Genomic DNA, 15,197 nt, shown 5'->3' on the forward strand with positions numbered 1-15,197 from the left:
GGTTTTATGTCATGTTGTTCTAAAGAATGTTTTTACCCAGGAGTGTGTACTGGCATTTTAATTCAGCGCTGACGTTTGATAAAGGTTTTAAAGAAGCTTTAAGTTATTTTTGGGCCATTTTTAGACTTAGGAAGAGTGATTTTACGTGTCTCAGGCAGTGGTGGGACCATGGTAAGACTGAAATAAAACTCTTGTGCCAGCAGTACACTCTCAATGTTACACGGGATGCCTGTCGATCTATACAGGACCTGGAGACTGCGATCGTGGAACTGCAGAAAGTTGCCACTTCCACAGGAAATCGAGGATGTATTGAAGTCCTCAAATCTAAAAAGATGGCTCTGGCCAACCTGCTGGACACAAAGGTGCAGGGTGCACTGGTCCGATCCCGGTTCCTAAACATCTCCGAGATGGATGCTCCCTCTAGCTACTTCTTCGGCCTGGAGAAGAAGCGAGGTCAGGCCAAGGTAATCCACTCTCTGCTCTCCGACACAGGGCAGGAACTCACTGACACTGCAGATATCAGACAGCGAGCTGTGGATTTTTACGCATCCCTCTATGCGAGTGCATATGAGGAGACTGATGCACTGTTTGAGGAGTTCTGTGGTGAGCTGCCTCAGGTCTCTGAGGAGACCAGCGCACAGCTGAAGCAGCCCTTACAGCTGGTGGAGCTGCAGGCTGCTCTGCAGGGCATGCAGGGACGGAGGGCTCCCGGCATCGACGGTCTGACTGTCGAGTTTTATAAGGCCTTCTGGCACATTTTAGCACCCGACGTTTTAGCTGTTTTTAACGAGAGCTTGGCTTCGGGTTCCCTGCCACTGTCCTGTCGCAGGGCTGCTGTCACCCTCCTGCCAAAGAAAGGCAACCTTCAGGAGATAAAGAACTGGCGTCCTGTGTCGCTCCTGTGCACGGATTATAAAATCCTGTCCAAGGCCTTGGCGAACAGGCTGAGGAATGCTATGGAGCAGGTCATCCACCGGGATCAGACCTATTGTGTACCTGGCAGGTCTATGGTAGACAATGTCTACCTGATTCGGGATGTTTTGGAGGTCTCCAGCTCATTGGGCTTTGATACTGGTCTCATTTCGTTAGACCAGGAAAAGGCTTTTGACCGCGTTGAGCACAACTTCCTCTGGAAAACCATGGAGAGGTTTGGGTTCAGCGCTGGTTTTATAGCCAAGATCCGGATGTTATACTGTAACATTGAGAGTATGCTGAAGTTCAACGGCAGTCTGTGAGCTCCTTTCAGGGTGCATAGAGGCATCCGGCAGGGCTGTGCTCTGTCTGGGATGCTCTATGCACTCTCCCTGGAGCCCCTACTCTGTAAGATTCGCACACGCATAGATGGCCTGCTTTTACCTGGTTTTAAACAGAGCATTGTGTTGTCTGCCTACGCAGATGACGTCATTGTTCTGATCGGATCCCAGAGAGAAGTAGATATTGTAGTTGAACTAGCCGCCTCCTTTAACACTCTGTCCGCAGCGAGGGTGAACTGGAGGAAGAGTGAAGCCCTTGCTGTGGGCAGATGGTGTGATGGCCTCCCAGTTCTCCCTCAGCACCTGCAATGGAGCAGAGAGGGGCTGAAATACCTTGGTGTCTTCCTCGGGTATGAGGAGATGACCAGGAGGAACTGGGAGGGCGTCACAGAAAAGGTTGTAGGCAAACTACAAAAATGGACATGGCTGCTCCCCCAGATGTCTTACAGGGAGTGCTGGTGCTGAACAACCTGATAGCATCTCTGCTTTGCCACCGCCTGGCCTGCGTGGACCCCCCCATCAGGTCTACTGGCTCAGGTCCAAGCAAAGATTGTCGACTTTTTTTGGAATGGTCGGCATTGGGTGCCACAGGGGGTGCTGTTTTTAACAAGAGAGGAGGGGGGCCAGGGCCTCATCCACCTGGCCAGCAGGACCTCCACTTTCAGGCTTCAGTTTGTCCAAAGGTTTTTAACAGGTCCGGCGGACTTGGTGTGGAGAGAAGTGGCCGGCTGCATTTTTAAACGTGCGGGTGACCTGGGACTGGATGCTGCTCTGTTTTTATCACAGTGTTTTTAAGTCATGGGTCCTTTTAAAACTTGACTCACGACAAAGCTCTGCCTCCCTGTTCTGGCTGCTGCAGTAGCCACTGGTGCATGGGGCCCGTCTGGACGTGTCCAGCGGAGCTACGCCTGGACTGGGAACAGCACTGTGCAGGAGAAAGGTTCTGGTGGTCCAGCAGCTGGTGGACACTGCGGGGCCGGCGCTGACGGACTCGCAGGCCGTGGGCTCTCTCCTCGGCATCAGGTCCGCCAGGGTGGCAGAGCGGGTACTGGAGCTCTGGAGGCGGAGGCTCTCTGGCAAGGAGAAAGGCCTCCTCCTGGACTACGGCAGAGGGGTGGAGCCGGACCCTGGGGACCCTTTTCCTGGGGTCAACGTGAGTCCCCAGCTTGGGGAACTCAGTGGGCCTCTACTCGGGGACCCCGGGAGCATCAACTTCTGCACGGCTGGAAGGAGGACTCTCTACCACCTCTGTGTGACAGTGCTCAACAGGAGGGGGCTCTGCGACAGGGAGCCCACCGTGTGGACCGGCAGGTTGGGAGCCGATGGAGCTGGTCCACAGTGGCGAGTTCTCTACAAGCCTCCCATAAAGAAACGGACTGCCGACCTCCAGTGGAGGATTTTACATGGTGCCATCGCCTCCAATGCTTTTATCTCTGTTTTAAACCCGGCTGTGTCTAACCAGTGCCCTTTCTGTCTCCTTCGGGAGACAGTTTATCACGTTTTTAGCGAGTGTCAGAGACTCACAGTGCTCTTCACTCTTTTAACCACAGTGTTTAACCTATTTAATGAGTCTTTTAGCATCTCACGTTTTATCTATGGCGCAGGATATAAAAAAACAGACCAACAGAAGTTTCAGCTTTTGAATTTTATCTTGGGTGAAGCTAAGTTGGCTATTTATGTTTCCAGGAAAAATAAAGAGACAGACAAAGCGGGTCAGGAGGCGGCCTCTGTGTGGTGCTGCAACCTCAGGTGCAGACTGAGGCTGGAGTTTTACTTTTACAAACTCACAGACGATCTCCAACGTTTTAAAAGCATCTGGTGTTTTAACGATATTCTTTGTTCCATTGATGTTAATAATGAACTGCAGTTTGCACCTTTTCTTGACCACTAATTTATCCTGTTTTACAGATTGACACAGTGTGATGTATTATGTTAAAATGTGAATAAATGTTTTTGTAAAAATTAAAAAAAAATCTTCTTCTTCCTCTTCTTCTTCTGCCCCGACGGCTACACAACTTACCCAGAACACCTGGTGGCAGAGTGTGCACACGACACCCTTATACTTTATTGGATTGTATCTACAAACTGAAACGCTGATCATTTAAACCTGCTTCAGTGTGCCGCTCACAGTGCGAGAATCTCACTGACAAATCCCACTTTGGCCTAAAGATGTGATCAGCGGTGACTTTTGTGTGTTAGCAACTGGCGCTACGGTCCTGGCTGAACAGGAAGTAGCCACCAGAAATGCAAGACAGTCGCTGTAGCCACTGAATGTTACGCAGGACTGTCTTCCTGTATGCAGATGGTCATCAGTGAAGTCACCTCCCCCGAATGAACCCCGTCATTTTGTTTATATGTGGCAAAACATGGCGAGCCAGCCGGGGGGGGGGGCTGTTAGCGTGACAGAAACAGTCCCTCAGTCAGAGACCAACCTCAGAAGTTAAACCCAGTTTGTAACTGAGCTGACTCGCAGTGGAAGTCACACATTAGATCTGGTACTCAGGGAGTGTTTCCTGTTGAGATCCAGCCGTGTCTGATCAGTGCTGCAGTTTCTTGTTTTGCATTATTCTCTCCTCTTACTCAGACTACACCTGAAACTAATCAAAATCAGGAAGCAGCATGAAGAATTGTCACATCAGCCAACTCAAAGAAGTAATAACAAGTGCTTGAAAAAGGCAAATGAATGAAGGGACGTAAAAATGAGGAAAATACCCTCAGTCCCCAGAAGTCTTTCTGGGGTTCCTGCTCCCAAAGCACACTGAGCGCTGCTTCTGTGCTTCAGTGTTTTTCAGTAGTTTGTGTTTACTTTTTCCACCCCCGTAATGATCTGTAAAACTGAAGGTTGTTGAAGAACACAGTGCTGGATCCAAACAATAGTGTAATTTTCCAATCTGACCTCCTGGTGGCAGTGTCGTCTCACTGGGGATTTCTCATTGATTCTTTTAAAAGCAGGAATCACCATCAGATATTCATGATCTGAAGGGGATGAACTCCTGTGCTTCTGCAGAATACCTGAGTTTCCTCCAGTGCCACCATGAAGCTAGTGTTTTTCGCCATATATATTTATATTTACACTAACTTATAGATTTAATCTGCTGTAACTCCTGGTTAAATGGAGGTTTTCCTCTTTCTTTAACTGCAGAATTCCACCGTAATATAATTCTAGTTAAAAAAATAAAATTTTAAACTCATGTGTCAGCTTTAGTTATTTAGAAATGTAGATTGATGATACATATTGGATGGAAGCTTTTGGCTCCGGATGAAATGTTTTGGGTTCAGGTGGAACCGAACCAGGTCAGCACCATTATTCCAGAATTCTTTGCATCTTCTTCAGATTTTCTCTGTGAAAACAGAGACTTCTGAAACATGTTTCTGAGCTGGTGTGGATGCTGCTGGAAGGACCTCTGCTGGTTACTCTGGTAGTTTTTCACATCTGTCATGATGTGTAACCGTAGCAACGGAAAAGTTTTTCTCCTGTTGGTGCAGCTAACTGTGCTTCACAAAAGCCCAAGAAATGGCTGGAAAAATACCCCAAATCTGGATGAGCTGAAGAGGAGACGTCTAGGATGCAGAGCAGGAACAAACTGGAGGAAAATCAAATCAAATTTATTTATGTAGCACATTTCATGTACAAACAGTTCAAAGTGCTTTACATAAAATAAAAGCATTGCAGCAGGGAGTGCAGGAAGCATTAAAAATACATAAAAGAATATAAAGAGAAACAAATAAAATAATTTGAATGAATTTAAAAACAGGCAACAGTCTAGATAAGTTAAAAGATAGCGTGCAGATTTCATGCATAGACACATGAGAAAAGAAATGTCTTTAACCTGGATTTAAAAATGTCTCCATTTGGTGAAAGTTTAATCTCCACTGGCAGTTTGTTCCATTTGTTGGCAGCATAACAGCTAAATGCTGCTTCTCCATGTTTAGTCTGGACTCTGGACTGGACCAGCTGACCTGAGTCCTTGGATCTAAGAGCTCTGCTGGCATTATATTCTCTGAACATATCACAGATGTATTTTGGGCCTAAACCGTTCTGGGATTTGTAAACCATCAGCAGGCTTTTAAAATCTATTCTGTGACTGACTGGAAGCCAGAGTAAAGATTTTAAAACTGGCGTGATGTGTTCAGATCTCTTAGGAGGAAGTTTAAAGCATTTCTTCCCTCGATCATCAGGGGAAATGTGAGGTCACTGGTGGATAAAACAACTACATTGATCAACTACACACTGAAAGGTTGAATCCTAAACTTTCTCTTTTCATTTTCTTTTCATAGGGACTGAGTTCAAGCCTTTTCCAGGTTCCACTCAATTTTTCTCAGTCTTCAAAGTTTGAAACCAACAAGTCTGAGACTTTATTGAGCATGAGACAGAACACCAAGCAGCTGAACAAACCAGAGACAGTTGATGAGCAAAGCTGCTTCACAGGAAACATGTTGGAAGACTAAGGCTACGTGCCCACGACAACAGTAACGACAGATAAATGCAGAACATTTCGACAGATGTGCCTATCTTGCACACGACGACGGCGTTTTTAGGAGTTCAAAACAGAGAAAACGCAAACACCCTCCAGAGTGGAGATCTTGAAAACGATCCAACCTCTCGTCGCCGTAGGAACAGTTCAAAACGCAGAAGTGCGTTTTTTGCACACGTTAAGTGGGTAGTTCTCCATTAACGACTCACATATCTCACTATATTTATTTTGGACACTCTCCCAATCCACATTATCCACTGCCTTCCTGGCTTTGTAGTTCAGTGTCGTGTTCAGGAGCAACTGGACCTCATCATCTGTCCAAACAAAGTTTGAAGGCGTACTGTTGTTGCTGCCGCGCTTCGCCATTTTCTTCCAACTGACGCGGAGGAAGTAGCCACAAAACAGGCATTTCTCATATTTATTAATATATAACAATATAATTCATATAACAATACCAAAGGTATTGTTGCTACTGCCACCTACGTCCGGGGCGTGCTTACTACATCGGCAAACTACGAGTTTTATACGTTTTCCCTGTTCCCATGGGTAGACAGATATCCACCCCAAGACGCTCGTGAGAACGCAGATAAATTGTGGAGGAAAAAAACGGACATCTGCGTTTATGCTTCAGAGCGTTGTCGTGGGCACGTAGCCTAAAAGATAGTGTCTGTGGTCATCAGTCTCAGGTAAAAAGTGCCAAGAAAGCAGCACAAAGCAGCAGAGGCATCGCTCAGAGGGTCAATAAACTGCTTTGGGACTCGGCAGGGGCGGATCTAGAAAAATATTTATGGGGTGGCGAGGGGGGGCATGAATTTTTGAGGGTTGGCAACAAATGGCAGATGTATATATATTGAATTTAATCAGTGTGATCTCCAACCATGTTATCCAGAACCGGATAGTACACAGAAACACAAAACGTGTGTTTGCTATCTGGAACTACATGCTGTCCCAAGGTGTGGTGGACGACAGTATCCTGAAGCGCCTTCGTTGTCTGTCTCGGCCTCGTTGGTTTTCGCTGAGTCGTGTCAATGTTACTTTGTTGACATAAATCAAGTGTTTCACTCCACATTTCCCCAAAAGAGGCTTGACTACGGTACTGGACTGGTATCTGCAGGTTATCTGCAGGTTATCTGCTGGTTATCTGCTGGTTATCAGGCTTAACTAACCCGAACACTGGAGATGTCAGTGTTCAGATATTCAGATGTCAGACTGTGTTCATGTGTAAATCAATAGCCCCTTTCACACTGCGACCCGCTACCTTAGCGGGTCCAAATTGCACCTTCGACCCGCGTCGAGCAATGTGAACGCTTGGCATGTTAGGTGACCCGTGTCGCCTGAAGCCGAGTTCAGGGGGCGTTGCCTAGTGGCAGAGCGTCACACTAAACACGAAACACATAAAATGCTGGGCGTGTACAATGACGTAGGCACAAGCCATGCGTCGGAGGTAGGGTTAAATACACCTTGAGGACTCGTTGAACATGGAGATGTTATTTTACGGGGTGTGGATGGTTACAATGTGGGATGCCGCCGAAGAACATATGCGGAGAATACAAGAGCACTAATAGTCCCCGAAATTTGGTGGTAAATAACGTCCTCTGCTCAGAGGCTGAGGTGCTTGCGGACCTCCTTGTCTCCCCAGTTGGCCATATTAAAAAATGTCTCTAACTTGAAGTAAAACAGAGTGAAACTTGCCTTCACCTGTCGCTGTTGTTCTGAATCAGCTGTCCATTCTGTCTTTTAAACTCCTCACACCACGCCCCCGTCCGACCCGCCTCGATTGCATTCACACCAAACTCGGCTCGGCAAAAAGACTAGGGTTCGACGCGGGTCGAAAGGCGAGTCGAGTTGACGCGGCAGCCCGGGTCGGCAGTGTGAACGCAACAGCGGACACGCTAAATTCGCGGATTAAATGCGGGTTATTCGTCAGTGTGAAAGGGGCTAATAAGAGGATGGACATCAGTGATGGATTATTGAAACACGAGGAGATCTGATCAGTTTTAATTTTATGTTTTAGGCTTTTATTCATATGCAGCTGCTGGTTTATTCTGCTGAGAAAGTTTAATTTGCTCGGTTCCATGGATGGAAGAACAAGGACCTGACAAAGAGGGAAACAGCAGCTGGACACAGATCTTTGTCCTCTCCGATGTCTCAGGTGTCAGGGAAATGTGTGGGCTCACTTCACCCCCTGGTGGCAGAAATAAACATCACAAAAACAAAGACTTCTAAAGGATTGTTTCCCTCAGTTATAGCATGTTCCCCCTTGTGTTCTCTCCGGGTCCTCCCAGCATCCTTAACCTGCAGATTAGGTCAGCCCATATCCAGGGTGCACCTCACCTCCTGCCCAGAGGCAGCTGGGACAGACTCCAGGCCACCTTCAATGGATAAAGGAGGCAAAGAAGATGAATAAATGAATCATTTAGGTCAGTGGTCCCCAAACTACGGCCCGCGGGCCACATCCGGCCCGCCTAAACAATTGGAGTGACCCGCTTAACAATCCCTCTCAACATGGCCTATTTTTTATTCATTTATTTATTTTTTGGCCTTTTTTTTTAAATTGTATTTTCCTATTATAAAATATCAGCACTCAATTATTAAGGTTGGCATTTCAATTCTGATTTACCTTATTTACAAATTATTTACAGTTGTAGCTCATTTTACCCCCCCCCCCACCCCCCCCCCCCCCCCACACACACACACGCACAAAATGGTATATTCCAACTTGACTTTGCTTGTGATCAATGGTCAAGAGCGCACGGGAGAGGCGAGCTAACGAAAGAAAAGCAGAAAACAAAATGTCGAAACGTAAAATAGATTCGTTTTTAGACGGCAGTGGACGAATGAATATTTTTTTGTCCAGTGCAAGGAAAAAGCAGTTTGTCTAATCTGCAAGGAGACAGTGGCGGTGTTTAAAGAATTCAACATTCGCCGGCACTATGAAACTCGCCACAGAGGGCAGTATGCTAGCTTGCAGGGTCAAGTGAGGAGAGGCAAGGTGGCTAAGCTAAAAAGTGGAAAAAAAGAGTATAAGCTAAAAGCTCAACATGTCAAAAGTAAAAGCTGCCCAGCAGAGTACAATGCTACGCCAAACACAGACGAACCTGTCATCCGTTCGGGCCAGCTTCAAGGTAGCTAAACTGATAGCAAGCTGTGGAAAGTCGTTCAGTGATGGGGAGTTCATTAAGAAGTGATTGAATGCTGTCCGGACAAGAAAGATGCCCTGAACGCGGTTAGTCTGTCGGCATCTACAGTAACCAGGCGAATAGAGGAAATGGGACATAATGTACATGTCCAGCTAAAAGAAAAAGCTAAAGATTTTGAAGTCTCACGGATACTACGACAGGAGAGGATATCTTTTGTAAAGTACGCCAAACAATGGAAGAGTTGGGTTTAGACTGGTCTACGCTGGCTACCATCACAACGGACGGTGCTCCGAGTATGATTGGTATGTCGAGGGGGCTAGTGGGGCGCATAAAAAGCGAAATGCACCCTCATTACAAGTCCACTGTCTGATTCACCAGCAAGCACTGTGCTGTAAAGTCCTGAAGTGGGAATCTGTCATGAAGGTATTTGTGTCCTGCATAAACTTCACCAGAGCAAACCGACTTAAACACAGGCAGTTCCAGGCTTTTCTCTCCGAGCTGGAGTCTGCCCATGGAGACGTGCTTTGCCACACTGAAGTCCGATGGTTAAGCTGGGGCAGAGTTTTGAAGCGTTTTTACGACTTACTGCCCAAAATCAACGCCTTTCTCCTGACAAAGGGAAAAAGTGTCCCAGAGCTGATCGATGCAGGATGGAAATGGGACCTCGCCTTTTTAACAGATGTGACAGAAAATTTAAACGGCCTCAATATACAGCTGCAGGGCAAGGGGAAATTAATCTGTGACCTGTACTCCCACATCAAAGCATTTGAGGTTAAACTGGCCCTGCTTGTTGGACAAGTGCAAAAACAAGACTTCACCAATCTCCCTGCTACTCGAAGCCTCTCAGCTGAGAAACCAGCGGTCCCATTCCCAACCGAGAAGTGCAAACTTTTTCTATCATGAAGCTGATAAATAATTAGATGAGATCAAGATCCAATCAAATTTATTTGTAGCACATTTCATGTACAAAACAATTCAAAGTGCTTCACATAAAATAAAAGCATTGCAGCAGGGAGTGTAAGAAGCATTAAAATACATAAAAGAATATAAAGAGAAACAAATAAAATGATTAAAATGAATTTAAAAACAAGCAACAGTCTAGATAAGTTAAAAGATAGCGTGCAGACTTCATGCATAGACACATGAGAAAAGAAATGTCTTTAACCTGGATTTAAAAATGTCTCCATTTGGTGAAAGTTTAATCTCCACTGGCAGTTTGTTCCACTTGTTTGCAGCATAACAGCTAAATGCTGCTTCTCCATGTTTAGTCTGGACTCTGGACTGGACCAGCTGACCTGAGTCCTTGGATCTAAGAGCTCTGCTGGCTTCATATCCTCTGAACAGATCACAGATTGTAAACCATCAACAGGCTTTTAAAATCTATTCTAAGACTCTCAGACCAACACCTGCATCAGTTTCTGAGGCTGGCTGTAACTGGAATAGAACCTGCCAAGCAGCCGCGGCTATTCAGAGACAACAGGGGAAGCGGGGCAGCCTCTCCCATTCTCTGGCGAAATTGCTACATCTTCAATGTTAAATTGACGATAAAACAGTTATTCACAAAACACAAGATATGCCCAATACTGCATTTTTAAACTCTTCTTAAAACGCACCTCTTTTCCTTGGCTTTTAGGCGGGAGAGTCAAGTTTTTTTCTACAATTCTCGGTCATCATTGGCTAAATCGACAAAAACTCATCACTTCTGAGGCTGCTCGGCGTCTCTGGGGGTAGATTAGACGTGGGCGTGTCAATATGAGGGGCTGTGTCGTGATGATTGGAGTTAGTGTTTGTCCATCATGAGAGATGTTGTGGCAGCCGAATGTTTAAGCGGGGAGAAGCACGCTGGAACTTCAGTCCCAAAGCGGATACGAAAGAGACTGGTTGTCTGTGAAAGTGCTGTCGGAGTTTCACTCATTTCCCATCGTTTCCATTTCCATCCTCACACACATACAGTTTTGTAAATATTACACTGTAAATAAGAAACACATCCTTGTTGTTTAGAAGTTTTGTCAATCATATTCCTGTTGTGCATTTGTTTGTCCCGGCGAGCCTGAAATACCGCTGGAAGCGGCCGTCATCCAGAAGCAACTCCTGGAGAAGGCGGTGAAATTATCCGAGCTGAATGCACCACCGGATGATGTCACTGATCCAGACACGACGGCGTGTGCGTTTCAGACGAATCTCGGACTGCCACAGCAGGTACAAGGACGCGATGGTACTTATATCAGCCATGGATAGTCCCTTGAGCTATTCACTCGTTTTTTTACTCGCGCTAAGGAGGCGAGGGATTTCAATTTACACCCGTGGCAACAATCGCGCGAGTAACGCACCGTAACTGTAAAGCTGTCACATGCACTAAACTGACTCTGGTTCAACACACTAGTCCTTTTTTTGATGCTGGGATCAACAGAAGAAATATTAAACGGGGGGCATCTCACGGCAGGGCTGTTTTTCCACCTGCCGGAATAAGCACCCCCTCTTAACTTTTACTAGGAATGCATGAAAACGACTCCCCTCATCAGTATCAGTCCTTTGACTATAATCTGAAAAGGTATTTTATGCTGGGAGAAACAGAAAAACAATCATCCCACTAGGATATTGTAATTTATACCTGGTGATTACACATATTCACCCCAACTCTTCTTTTGGGAAATGTGCACACAAAATCATTGGGAGCATATACATAATTTATTGTGATGAAAAAACACTTTGAACACTGAACACCTTCACAATAAACATATCACAATAGCTTTCTATGAAAACAAACCAAAATATCAATAATAAAAAACATTTTAACAATATAAAAACAAATATAAGAAATAACATGGGACAGCATTATTTACAAGCGGGACACAAGAACTCCTCATCCACTGGAGGCCAATCCACACAATTCTGGTGGTACCACCTCTGACACACGTCACAGCAAATCTGGGAAAATAGGCAGGTGTAGTGGTATGCACATTTTAGATTATAAAATGTCCTAACAATAACTCTAAATGAATTGACTTATAATATCTTTAATATTCCTTCTTCTCACCAACATAATTGTTTAGTTCTGGCTAAAAAACTATTTTCTACAGCACATGTACAATGGAAAGTAAGTAATCTTGCATGTCAACACAAAACGAGTACAACAAAAGTGATGCCTGTATTAGTAGTACCTGTAGATGCCGATGATGCAGAACAATGTAGTAATTAATTGTTGTAAATAACCAGGGCAACATTGATACAGTAAAAACTATTCCTTTTCATTTTTTGTGGCAAAACGTAGAAATTACCCTTTGGGTTCCATCCTGGTCCTCCGACCCACAAAAAGAACAACAGTTGCTCAGGTCATCTGTTAAGACAAACAATATTGAACAAATATGTTCAGATTAATACAATTTGCTTGGCACAGTATGAATTGACTGTCTTAGGGTTGCTTATTTGTGAGATAACATGCATAAAAAACAACAACATGAAGTGACTGACAATGTTGAGCGAAAAGGAAACACCTGATTCTCTAAGGAGGGACTTGGCTATGTCTAGCCTGAACTTGTCCACTGCCTTCTGAGATGTTTCAAGGTTCATTGCCTGCCCTTGCAAATTTTTCTCCGCAAACTGAAAAGAACTTTGATTAATAGAATGGAATAAGCATTGCATGGTGTATGACCCCCCCCCCCCCTAATTCCTTAAATACAAATCAAACAAATGAAAAGTATTACATATAATATAACCACATTTAATAAAATCTACATCAGGATGTCTGAAAGCAGGTCAAGATCTTCACTGCAATTGCTACTAAATTAGCTACTGTAGCTGTATTTCACACTCACTTTTAAGGCCAGGACACCACAGGATGTGCCATCTTGTTGACGGCTATGAGGGAGAGTGCTGCATGTCCACCTCGAAACAATGCAGCCCTTTTTCCTCATGAAGGCTCTAAAGTATGTATATAGCACATATGTTGTAAACTGTTGCACAATATTTATCAACTCATAGAAGAGCAACTACATTTAAGAGTCAAATTTACCTTGTTGACTCCAGGCACGTCTTAATTTTGCCTTTAGATTCCCCGAGGGGATCCATGAAAAGGCTTCTTTTCTCATGTGGGTAGATCACCTTTTACTATTCACATGGAAACAACATAAATTAGGCAAACCCTGGGCATTAGTTATATTAGTGAAATTCTATGATGTTGTGCAATGCTCCTCTTCTCACCACCAACATCCAATGATGGTTTTCGTTCACAATTCCCACAATCAAGTTGTGTGCCATTGGATCAATCTGAAAAAAGTAAATAAAAAAAAATACAGAAGCATATTTGTAACATTTACACTCCAGTACATACCCTGATTATTTTGGACTTCATTGCCCAGATTGAGGTCATTGCGAAAGTGTCAATGACGGCAGCTTGACCGGCATTGCACTGGTTGTGCTTGAGCATTAGCACAGTTAAATATGCATTTATCACCTATAAAACAAATGTTACAAAGATGTCATTAGGATTACACAGTGGCAGTTTCACTGCTACTACATTGTTGTAGTATTAGTGATTTTCCTTGCACGTTTTAAGGTAATTTTATTTCAACACAATATACTCTAAATGTCATAACTGAAATATTACCCATTAGGGAGTGGAAATTTATGATTTCATACAATAATGAAAAAGTGTTACCTGACTCTCCAGCTCCTTGTTAGGACCCATGTTTAATGGAAACCAATGGAAACTCACGGCTCCCGCAAACAAAGCCCAACACTGACACCTACTGGCAGGAAGCAGCAGAGGGTGCCCGAAATGAACTCAATTTGTTTTCACACTCAGGTGGCGGTAGGTGGCAGTGTTCTTACACCCCCCCCCCCCCAACCTTCCCCAGGGGCTGCCTTACACACAACTCTCTCGGCCGTGAAGTCGGTGGAGAGTGTAATGTGGCTATTGACCGCCGCCGGGTCACCTCGACCCAGAGGACAGCACAAGGGTTAAGATATAAGCGTTGCACCAAGGGGATAAGAACAACGCCTACCATTTTCCATCGCCTCCAACAATGACGTCGCTGTATCCAGGCCACTCTTTACGGGCAGTGGCCATAAATGCCGTCCATTTAGGCGAACCACTTCCATAACTTTCGGTTTGACCCACTCCGGCTGTTGTGGTCCTTTACCTGCCGGTAATCGCTCTTCAGCTTGTCTCGGCACTGCTGAGAATTCCGGTGATAGCCATGGTTAGCCATCAGCTTGGCTATATCCTGGAACACCTTCTCATTTCTTGTCGCTCCGTCCAGTTCCTTCTGTATGCGGTCCTCGGCCACCACACACAGAAAGGTCTGCACCTCGCTCATCGTCCATGGGTTGGCTTTCCTTCTCTGGTCTTCCATATTCGTGGTTCTGTTGCTCTCGCAGGTGTGTTTTCATACATGGCGGGTGATTATTTAAAGCTCCCCGAGCTTCGTCGCGTGTATGACGTAATTTCACTTGCCCAATCAGTGGATCACGTGACGTTTTAGTACCGACTAGACCCACCTCTGAAGCAGGTACTTGCCGGTGCTAAAAATCGTAACGGGTCCCACCTTCAACCCGCGGTGGAAAAGCTCCCAATCAGAGTAGAGTGGGACCGTGTAGAGCTGTATAGGTACAAAAATGTTCGGTGGAAAAGGGGCATTATCCACCAGTGATCTCACATTTCCCCTGATGATCGAGGGAAGAAATGCTTTAAACTTCCTCCTCCTTTTCCTCCATGTTGTTCCTGCTCTGCATCCTAGACGTCTCCTCTTCAGCTCATCCAGATTTGGGGTATTTTTCCAGCCATTTCTTGGGCTTTTGTGAAGCTCAGTTAGCTGCACCAACAGGTGAACAACTTTCCCGTTGCTACGGTTACGCATCATAACAGATGTGAAAAACTACCAGAGTGACCAGCAGAGGTCCTTCCAGCAGCATCCACACCAGCTCAGAAACATGTTTCAGAAGTCTCTGTTTTCACAGAGAAAATCTGAAGAAGATGCAAAGAATTCTGGAATAATGGTGCTGACCTGGTTCGGTTCCACCTGAACCCAAAACATTTCATCCGGAGCCAAAAGCTTCCATCCAATTTGTATCATCAATCTACATTAATAAATAACTAAAGTTGACATATGAGTTTATCATTTTATTTCTTTTAAACTAGAATTATATTACGGTGGAATTCTGCAGTTAAAGAAAGAGGAAAACCTCCATTTAACACGAGTTACAGCAGATTAAATCTATAAGTCAGCGTAAATATAAATATATATGGCGAAAAACACTAACTTCATGGTGGCACTGGAGGAAACTCAGGTATTCTGCAGAAGCACAGGAGTTCATCCCCTTCAGATTCA

This window comes from Odontesthes bonariensis, chromosome 19 (assembly GCF_027942865.1).
Source record: "Odontesthes bonariensis isolate fOdoBon6 chromosome 19, fOdoBon6.hap1, whole genome shotgun sequence".
In the NCBI taxonomy this organism is placed as follows: domain Eukaryota; kingdom Metazoa; phylum Chordata; class Actinopteri; order Atheriniformes; family Atherinopsidae; genus Odontesthes; species Odontesthes bonariensis.